This window comes from Myxine glutinosa, chromosome 2, assembly GCF_964187855.1.
Source record: "Myxine glutinosa chromosome 2, kmMyxGlut1.1, whole genome shotgun sequence".
Lineage (NCBI taxonomy): Eukaryota > Metazoa > Chordata > Myxini > Myxiniformes > Myxinidae > Myxine > Myxine glutinosa.
The window spans coordinates 192,040,909-192,049,241 of NC_136262.1; the positions used below are offsets into that span (position 1 = coordinate 192,040,909).

Consider the following 8,333-nt stretch of genomic DNA (forward strand, 5'->3'; position numbering starts at 1 on the left):
TCCTTTTGAGCGCTCAGGTCAATCGCGTAGAATGTATATAGATTTTTAAACGACGCCATATCCAAAATGGGATCCATATTACCGTTGCTTTCACCCACCATTTGGTAAGACTTGTAGGCTTCAGCATAATCATTATTTTCCCAATTAATTTCCAATCTATCTCGAGGGTAAAATGTACCATCTAGAGAAACCCGAAGGTGTTTTACCTTAGCATCATCACACAACGCGTTATTCTTATCAGAAGCAGTATCTCCATCGGGCTTCTTAAAAATGAGCCACAGGTATCAAGGTTTTCCTTCGAGAACACCCAAATTCCACGTGTAAGTGGTTTGGGCAAGTTTAATGTGTTGACATCTTCTTTTAAGATATGATACATTTAGCAGGGTCTTTGAGTTAAGTCTTCTATTCAACATCTCTTCCGTTTTAAGACAAGGACTATATTCGCTGATATACCAACACAGATCATTAATAACAAATTTATTGTTATCCCCGAGAGCATTAGCAACCCCAAAAAACAATCTATTTTCGTTAACATTCCTGTGTAGTTGAAATCTAATTTTAAGGCCAAATAGAACTTCATCATGATCACAAAATCCAAATATACCTTTAAGGGGCACAGCTACGGTAAAACTATTCTCTTGTTTTGCCTCATCACCATTATACATTAACTTCCTTTGAGCATAACCGTGATCTTCGGTTGTCCCCTTTGACATATTGGGGATAAAGTCTTCGGCAGTTCCCTTACCCCATCTATCACTATGTGAATATAATGTGAATTTCACCATTTCAGATGTAGCAGAGACATAATCAACCGCTTCCACTTCTTGCGTTCCAATATACAAACGAATATAATCAAACATTTTCCAGAAGAAATCATTTACGAGTGTAACGTTTGTGTCAGCTGCAGCCTTATTGAATTTAAATTTACACAACAAGAAACTATCGGCTAGGTTCAAGTAAGTTTGTTGATTATTTATTTATCTCAACATTTTTTGTTGTCCCCCGTCGCACCGCGGAGCAAAAGGGGGACTATGGTTTTCTCCTCTCCGTGTGTCCGTCCGTCCATGCGTGCGTACGTGCGTGCATGCGTACGTACGTGCGTGGGTGCGTGCGTAAGCGAAGGACCGAATTCTAATTTGTTGTGTGGGTGCAACCCACGTCAAAATCCAAGATGGCCCGGCCGCCACCATGTATGTCTGACGCCATGTACGTCTGAATCTTGTGAGCGGAATATCTTTAAAAATAAGCGAAGTACCAACTTCTAATCTGGTGTGTGGAGGTATCTAGGCATAAGGAAGAACGCTATTGAAAATTGGGTCGCCACGTCAAAATCCAAGATGGCCGCCGCCATGTATGTCTGAACCTTGTGAGCGGAATATCTTGAAAAATAAGCGAAGTACCAACTTCTAATCTGGTGTGTTTGTGTACCTAGGCATAAGGAAGAACGCTATTGAAAATTGGGTCGCCACGTTAAAATCCAAGATGGCCGCCACCATATATATGTCTGAACCTTGTGAGCAGGGGTGCCGTAAGGGAGGGAAAAGTTAGGATGATTCCAAGGGCCCTGCACTGACAGGGGCCCTAAAAATTATGAGAACATGAGGTAAAAATGTGTGCACGTGCTTCATCGGGGCCCATAGTGATATCTTTTCATGGGGCCCAAAATCCCTGGCGGCGCCCCTGCTTGTGAGCGAAATATCTTGAAAAATAAACGAACTACTAACTTCTAATCTGGTGTGTGGGTGTATCTACGCATAAGGAAGAACGCTATTGAAAATTCGGTCACCACGTTAAAATCCAAGATGGCCACCGCCATGTATATGTCTGAACATTGTGAGCGAAATATCTTGAAAAATAAACGAACTACTAACTTCTAATCTGGTGTGTGGGTGTATCTACGCATAAGGGAGAACGCTATTGAAAATTGGGTCGCCACGTCAAAATCCAAGATGGCCGCCTTGTGTCTTCCACTTTGTCAACTCGCATCACTTCACCGACGGGGCACCGAGGCGTAACACTTGTTCCATTTGTATTCCAATCTGTTCCTGTTACAGCATTTACCTTATAATAATCTTCTTTTTTCGTTGAGTTTGAGGTGATAATAGTATCATCCAAATCATACATGTTGTCAATCGCCTCCATTCTTTATATATAACAATAAAAAATATAATAAATAAATTTATTATATTTACGTGTGATACTAATAAAATATTTAAAACTTTTGAAAACCCGCCCCAATTATTTCAATCATTCTTCGTCGTTCTTGTGGAGTTAGTTCAGTTTTACCTTTTTTAATTTCTTTGATCGCTTGTAGTTTATGAGACTCCTTTTGAGCATGTTTTATACTCTTTACAGCACCCGCTACATTTCCCATGGCAGAAGAGGTTGAACCAATTAGGTCTTTATGTTTAAGAATAGTTGAACCGATACCCATTAGAGTATCAATTAATTAGAACCGATACCCATCTCCTTTATTTCTAAATTGATCTCCTGCACCATGTTCTCTCGTAGGCTTTATAGTATCCTCTCCTAAGAAACATACCTTCCCCCTTATAGTATGGTGAAAGATACATACCTTGACCCTTATAGTATGGTGAAAGATACATACCTTCCCCAATCCCATTCCCAGCTGTTTTACTAACACCTTTCGTATCTTTAGTAATAATTTTATATTTTCTTAACTCATGTTTTCTTACAACAACCATCGTGTTTTTATTCTAAGTAGAATAAAAAACTTTTAACATTTTAGTTTTGATTTATTCAATTTATCCACTTTGATTTTTCGTTCTTGTCATGAATAATTAGTGTCTGGCAGCCAAAACAATTTTTAAAAACATAATTTATCTTTCATTGAAAATTTTGACGGAATTAAAATTCCCCCCTCGACGTTAACATAACCTCTCCTCTTTCCCGAGTAAATACAAGACCTATTTTTCCAAACGCTAACTCTTGGTAAGTTTTCTTTTTATCTTGATCACTCGTGTTAAAACTACATTCTAGAAAAAACAGTTGGGTGTTCATTTATTAATTAGTTTATAGTTATTATATAATTTTTCCAATTATTTGTTGAAGAACTTTGCGTAGTTGATCTACAGTTGATTGTTGAACAACTTCACGTAGGTGAATTCTATAAAATATAATTTCACCATTGAAAGAAACCATACGGTGATCCTGATCGGTTATCTTAAAATTTACTTTAGAAATGGTTTTTCCTGAAACGGGCAAATAGGTAAGATTCTTTGTCTCCATAATGAATTTATAACCTATTGGAGTTGAATAAGTGCTGAATGAAAATATTGTATTTGTTTTTACTCCATCGTCATGAGCACCATCAACCAAATCACAGTGAATTAATATTGAATTTATACCTGAGGATATGTTATCACTGACAAATGTATTATTATCCTCAAGCTTTGTTGCGGTGAAACTTAACATCTCGCGGAATGAATACTATCAATCGTGAAATCTATTTTATAATTATTTTTAAGTCGAATAGTTGATTTTGATGAATGTTTTTGAGTATCTATTTCGATATTTTTTGGTTCATCACCTTGTTCTTTCATAACACGTGAAATTTCTGAACATAGTACAGGTATCTAGTAAGCTCCGGGGGGGGGGGGGGGGGGAGAGGGGGGGGGTACTTCTATAGTTTTATATCCAGTTCCCGGATCATAATTAAACGTGTTATTCGTTTCTGTGATATTAAACAAGGTATTATAGGCTTCCATAGACAATAACGCCACTTCATATTCTTTTGTGGGATCATGTTGTATTGGGTATGGGAATGAAGCCGTGTGATCGCTCGTTGTAAAATCAAATCGAAGAGTTGTGTTTCTCATTTTATTGCATGTGAGATAAAAGATCTTTGTATTGACATTTATTAATTATTTTCCTATTCATCAACTGATCTAGAATAGCTGATATTTCATTAAAACAATTGTTGTTTCCCGCCTCCCTACTACCCAGCAACAGTAATAGCCTATTAACTAATTATGATGAGTCACTCGGAAGAAAACTAACGCCGGAGCCTGAACTCAATCCAAGTTTATCTAAAGCATTAAGAATATCTTTTTCTTTCTCATTTTTCTTACCTTTACCCTTAATATACCCCTCGTAATCAATCGCGGTTATCAGCTCAATATACTCTCTATCTTCCTCTCTTTCCATATCAAGTGGTGCCTCTAAATATTTTGAATCACCGAGTCTGGCGTTTCTTTGTCCGGTGTGTGTGAGAAGAAACATTAATCTAGGGGTTAATTTAACATTTGGGTGAGTTTCACTCAAAAACATTAACTCATTGTTAAATGCCCATACCTCCTCGTTGACAAAATAAAACGCTGTTGGTTCTTCTTTTTCTGATGGAATGAGACCCGTTTTGGTTTTTCAGCCCTCTTTATATTCATTTTTTCTAAGAGCATTCATTCGCAACAAAATTAGAAAGTTTATTTGCCTCCTCAAAGCGCCGGACTAATTCTTCATAATCAGATGCTGATGCTCCGATATCTCTCAGCTCTTGCTCTGTCGTTTGACTAAAATATTTTATCATTTGAAGTTTTTTGGGAGTATATTCTATCGTAGGATGTTGAAATGAAACCACCTTTTGGTCGGTAGATTTTAAAAGAGGTTTAAAAAACTTCTCTTGTTTTCTTTCAAATACGTCTTCACCTAATAGCTTTTGTCTCCGTTTCTTCTTTATCTCTTCCTCTTGTTTCACAACTTTTGAAAGTAATTGTTGATGTTCCTTAAATTTTCTTACTCGTTCTTCAGCATTCATTTTATTTATGTAAAGAAATTATTAGTTATTATATCATCTTCTTTAACAACAATATATTTATATTTTTCAGTCATATGTTTCATATGGCCCTCAAATTCCTTTTTACTACATAATGTAGAACAATTATCCTTCCAAAAATTGATTATATCTAATGCGTTTAGTTTGAATAAAATAAAAGTATTAGCATTGTTTCTCATTGAGCGACGAGGGAGTTGAAAGTATGATTGACTAATATAAATACAATTACAAGAAGAATGTCCCCCCCCTTGTATAGTAGCTGTCCATAACCGTCTGAATTTTCTCATTAAGACAATCATCAAAGATAACGAGGTTCTTTTTTCTTTCATCTAAATCTTGGGGTGAAGGTATATCATCCGTATTATCAGTGAGAGTACAACTTGTGGTTGTAGATGATGTGGGTTTAGATTTCTTTTTCCGTTTTTGTGGAGTATCACAAAATAGTTGCATTACATCTTCAATGTTGTGCTCATTTAGTTTGTGTTGGAGCTTAAATAACCCAATTATATCTTCTTTTTGAAGATCCGCATTAAAACCTTGTGATAGTAGTTGGTACTCTGGTTGAAAACTTGACTTTGTGAAAATTATTAAATTTTCATAATCTAAAAATTTTGGAGTAAGGAGCATCTTTAAAAGCAAACAGGTTTCCCCACATCCGCTTGAACCGACTATTAGACATCTTAACGAATTGGAGAGGTTTTTATGGTTATTAAATTTTATCTTACTTTCCCACACAGGTAAAAAAAATCATCCATTTTATATATGTTTGAAAATATATAGCGGGTAATCATTCATCCTGTGTGTTGTTATCCCTATTTGCATTATAATTATGTATACATATTAGAAGCGATTCAACCCACCGTCTAATTGTGTTAAATATATCTTGAAATATTTTGAAAAATGGGTTCGTCCATTTTATATACTCTAAAAAAAAAGTTTTTATAAATGTTATATTTCTATAATTTTAACCACAACTTACCCACATCCTATCATATAAATTTTAATTATATATTTTTTCATTTTATTTACCTATGTTGTGTCGTTAGTACTATCATCGTTAAACATCCATCGCTGCTGCTTCCGTAATTTTATTTTGGGATGTAAGATTGTTAATATTAATCATTAACCTGTTTGTTTTCTGAAATAGCTCTTGAACAACTACATTATTTACCTTCAATTGAATGGACGGACCCGCACCACCGATAAAAATATTTGATACCTCAATAGCGCAGATAACTTTACAGTTCACACCCATCAATTCCTCCGGCTTGATGCGATGATCTTCGATGCATGATTCTTCAGTGATTTTGTTATCGTAAAACGAAGTTAGAATTTCAGGATGTTTATCCACCTCTGTACTTTTCGTATTTGTTTGAAAGTTTTGGATACATTGTTGGTGGGTAACCTTCAATAGCAATTCCTCCATCACGTTTTCGCCAAAATATATTAAGTCCGCTAACATGGGCTCTAAACTTGTTCTGCTCCTTTTTCATCTTTTCAATAACATCAGATTTCATCAAATGTGTTTTAAATGCGTCAGGAATTTCTTCAAACATTTCTATTGTTTTTGTTTCTGTCGTCGTTGGGGGGGAAGCGCAAATTATACATAACAAGCAGCAGCAAATATGATTCAACTCTGCGCTCTTTAACATTATTTTCATTCACTTTAATACCCCATGAAAACAACGTTGGTGTTTCGATACACTTTTCTAATACCGCTTTGTGGGTGAGTATAATCATAATTATATTTAATCATAATACGATAATGGGTAATTCCGTTGTTGTTGTTATACTTTGGTTCTTCAAAGATAATATTTTTAATATCAAAATTCAGATAAGTCAACACCATATGTATTTTATATAGGGAAAGTATTTCTTTGAACTAAAAATTAATTTTTTATTTTTATAATTATTTTTGTGAAAATCGGAAATTTTGGAAATTTTGGGAAATTCGAGAAAATCGTGAAAGCTGACAAATCAGAAATTTTGAAAATCTTTTTTTTTTTTTTGAAAATCGTGAAATCTGAAAAATGAAGAATTAATTGGTCACTTCCGGTTTGTGGTGAGTCACTTCCTGTTTTTTGAGTTGAGGCAGTTTTGGTCTGGGGGTAAGGGGGATGTGGGGAATGTGGGGAATGTGGTCCGCACCAGAACCGACATTATACCACGACTGATAAGTCTCCCGCTGCTTCACGACACAAGTTCCTCTAGTAATCCCCTCCTGGTTAAACTCAAAGTGCACACTTTCCACACACCTCAACTTTTTTGTTCCTCTTTTCTCCCAAATCTGCAACTGCCCTCCAGAAACTATTCAATCACATTCTCCCCTCGAAGACTTGATGCAGGTGGTGCACCACCATCTATTGTCACCCTTCATCCTTTCCTCAATGTTCTTTTTCCCCATGAACCCTCTTTTCATTCTACCTTTCACTTCTAATGTCCTGTGTTTCACACTCACTCACTCACTCACTCTCTCTCTCTCTCTCTCTCTCCCTCTCCCTCTCCCTCTCTCTCCCTCCCCTTTTCCTGTTCATTCTTTCCCCTACTTGTGTCCAAATGTGGCCCTCTATCACCTTGCTCTTCCATGACCTTTGCTCTTGCCAGGAAAATTTTATCTTTTTCATTTTTTTTTTTGGTTTATTTTAACAATGAAACATTCAAATCTTCAAAAACAAAACAACTTTTCCTCTACTCGTTTGTGAAAAAATGAAAATTCTCATTGCCTTGCCTTGTATGTTGCTGTCTGATGTTGCAGATTCACTCGCTTCCCAAATTCATCTTCTGAGGAAACGTACAGATAAACGGTTGTGGTTTCCCATGAAGCAGGTGAGCTGAAGTTGGTTTCAGCCTCAGTGTAATGTTCATGACGTGGTTTGAAATATAACAGAAATAATTGCAAAAATTGTAAAATCTTAACAACCACAATCTGTCTTCATGTTTGAACATTTCATCCCCCTCTTCCCCCAGATAGCTGATGCTGTTGAGTACATGCACTCCCGGAACATTGTGCACAGGGATATCAAGGTAACCAACTACACCAGTGCAGGCCGTGATACGTTCTGCGTAGCACTGCAATGAAAACCATTTTTGTTGGAGTAAAGGAAGGAATGGGAGTGGGAAGTGGAGAGGGTAGGACAGAACAAAATTCATATTGTTGGGTAATGACTTACAATGGAGGGAAAGAGGGGAGGATCTGTCACATATCGACCCTTTTTGTGTTCATTACATAAGGAATTGAACTTGAAATATAAATAGAAAGTAAGGTGTCAAAATTAAATACCCATTCCAGCTCGGTTGTAGTCTGTGAAAAAGGCAGCCCCCCACTGTTGGAATTTATGTTTAATTTTGATAGCTCTGTTCATGGCGACATTGCAAAGATGTTGTTGCACATTTCCTTCTTGAAGGTTGCCGATTTCTCTGATCCTGATTGCCCTCCTGGTAATTTATCCCAATTTAAGGGAACTCTCCTCATGCTCTCAAAATTTTCCTTCCTGACGTCTGATAACCTCATCCTACTATGTCAATCTTGTCTTCACAGAAT

General features: G+C 36.4%; 1 long non-coding RNA gene across 1 annotated transcript in view; it reads left to right on the forward strand.

Annotated features, from left to right (window-relative positions):
- The window catches only part of LOC137422185 (uncharacterized), a 47,532-nt gene extending 39,716 nt beyond the window's left edge, over nucleotides 1–7,816 (forward strand). The window contains exons 2-3 of the long non-coding RNA XR_013622595.1: nucleotides 7,548–7,618; nucleotides 7,760–7,816. This is a non-coding gene — a long non-coding RNA (uncharacterized LOC137422185). The remainder of the gene's footprint in view (nucleotides 1–7,547; nucleotides 7,619–7,759) is intronic.
- The last annotated feature ends 517 nt before the right edge of the window (nucleotides 7,817–8,333 follow it).